Source organism: Schistocerca gregaria, unplaced genomic scaffold, assembly GCF_023897955.1.
Source record: "Schistocerca gregaria isolate iqSchGreg1 unplaced genomic scaffold, iqSchGreg1.2 ptg000594l, whole genome shotgun sequence".
Taxonomy (NCBI): Eukaryota; Metazoa; Arthropoda; class Insecta; order Orthoptera; family Acrididae; genus Schistocerca; species Schistocerca gregaria.
The window spans coordinates 257501-260000 of NW_026061983.1; positions in this window are offsets into that span (position 1 = coordinate 257501).

Here is a 2500-nt window from a genome sequence, read left to right on the forward strand (position 1 = left end):
TAACCCACGTTGGCCCCTAACCTAACCCACGTTGGCCCCTAACCTAACCCACGTTGGCCCCTAACCTAACCCACGTTGGCCCCTAACCTAACCCACGCTGCACCTTAACCTAAGTTACGCTGCACCTTAACCTAAGTTACGCTGCACCTTAACCTAAGTTACGCTGCACCTTAACCTAAGTTACGCTGCACCTTAACCTAAGTTACGCTGCACCTTAACCTAAGTTACGCTGCACCTTAACCTAAGTTACGCTGCACCTTAACCTAAGTTACGCTGCACCTTAACCTAAGTTACGCTGCACCTTAACCTAACTTACACTGCACCTTAACCTAACTTACACTGCACCTTAACCTAAGTTACACTGCACCTTAACCTAAGTTACACTGCACCTTAACCTAACTTACACTGCACCTTAACCTAAGTTACACTGCACCTTAACCTAAGTTACACTGCACCTTAACCTAAGTTACACTGCACCTTAACCTAAGTTACACTGCACCTTAACCTAAGTTACACTGCACCTTAACCTAAGTTACACTGCACCTTAACCTAAGTTACACTGCACCTTAACCTAAGTTACACTGCACCTTAACCTAAGTTACACTGCACCTTAACCTAACTTACACTGCACCTTAACCTAACTTACACTGCACCTTAACCTAACTTACACTGCACCTTAACCTAACTTACACTGCACCTTAACCTAACTTACACTGCACCTTAACCTAACTTACACTGCACCTTAACCTAACTTACACTGCACCTTAACCTAACTTACACTGCACCTTAACCTAACTTACACTGCACCTTAACCTAACTTACACTGCACCTTAACTGTCACATGTAACGTCACAGGAATGTAGCTTTGCCTAACAGCAACCCTCTGAACATAGTTCACTGCTTGGATCCTCTGGTGTCATGTGTATTTCTTGATGCCATGGTGCGTACCCTCACATAAAGGTCTTTCGAGTGTTGCGTACTTTCTACACAGTCCCGCTAACCACTGGAAGGGTGTACCGCTACAGAACGAATATCGCCCTCCCCTCCTGCCCTTCCAAGCTGGTCGGTCAGGCGTTTGTTTGTGAAATGAGCCTTGCAGCTGTTCAGTTGCATTCGGTTGTCGATGCAGTCAGTGTACGTTGTGGTACGGCCTGTGTGGACTGTCCGCTGATGTACGCGTAACCCACACTGATCATCCGTCGTTACGTACTGAGTGACATAATGTGGCACATGCTTGACCGTACACCGGCTGCGCCCTACAATGGCGAATCATAAGGGCCATATGTTGTGCACGATGCTACTTGTCTCGTCTCCCCATTACAGCGAGATTGCACTGTTGTACGCCGTACAGACATGTGGTAAGTAGGTACGGACGAAAGTATTGCATGTTGGCCCCCCCCCCTCCTCCCTCTGCCGGGAATCAGCGTGAGCCGTCTGTTGATGTAGCGACGAGGGTTTTCCTATTTAATCGTATTGCCCCACACAACATGATAGCACGGTGGACCGCGTTCCACATCTGCGACATGCTACAGAGGCCGGTTGACAGTCGACCGCGCAAGGGACATTGCACACGTGCGCGGACCATCTTCCACGTGTTCTCTCGTGTACATGCCGCAGTGTGTATGTGGGCTGATGTAGCGTGTCGTGACACATAACATGCAGGCATGCCAGAATCGTAGATTTCGCAAATGTAGATTGACGTATACGTTTGCTGCCAAAGATCCGCAAATGAACTGGAAATCAGTTGTTGAGCGGTTGTTCGCGCTGCAGGTGCATCGGTGATAGCGACGATCGGTACATCTGTGAACCGGTTGTTTCGGCGGTACCCGCCATGCCCCCGAACCTGAGTTGGCCATGTGGGTATGAAGCGATACGAGGCTGTGGCTTGGCGGGACAGTCCCCGGCCGGTGAGGGGGGGCCGCCCGGCGTGCTGGCCGCGCGCTGCGTGAGCGCACGCACTACAGCCGGCTGGTGGGGGGCGCCCAGTGGCAGGAGCGCCGGCCGACGGGCCCGGCTGGCGTCCCAGCTATGCGCCGGCGCACCCTGCGCGCGGCGCCAGGCGGCCAAAGTGGGTTCTGCCGAGCCCGGTGCGAAGCGCGGTGGACATCTGCAGTGTGCTGGTCCGATTGCGGACTGTGTGCGTTGAGGATGCGCCGCCGCCCGGCACTCGGCGTCGCGACGCCGTCTGCTGCTCGGTCGCCCCCAGCGGTTCTCGCAGGTGGTTTGTATCGCAGCTCTGCGGACGTGTTGGCGCGTGCGCTGTGCTGGGAGAGTTCGCTTCTGCACCCAAGTGGGGCTTTGCCCTTCTGTGGCGCTGGCGTTGGAGCTGCCGGTCACCGTAGGTGGCGCGTGTTGTTTCCCGCCGGCAATGCCACGACAGCACGCTCCCGGGCCTCTGTCGGCAGCGGCAAGCTCAGTTGGGAGCACGGGTGTTCGCACTGAAAGCGTCTACTCGCCTATCTCCGGGCGATTGCGCCTCTCTCGAACCCGACCAAGTACT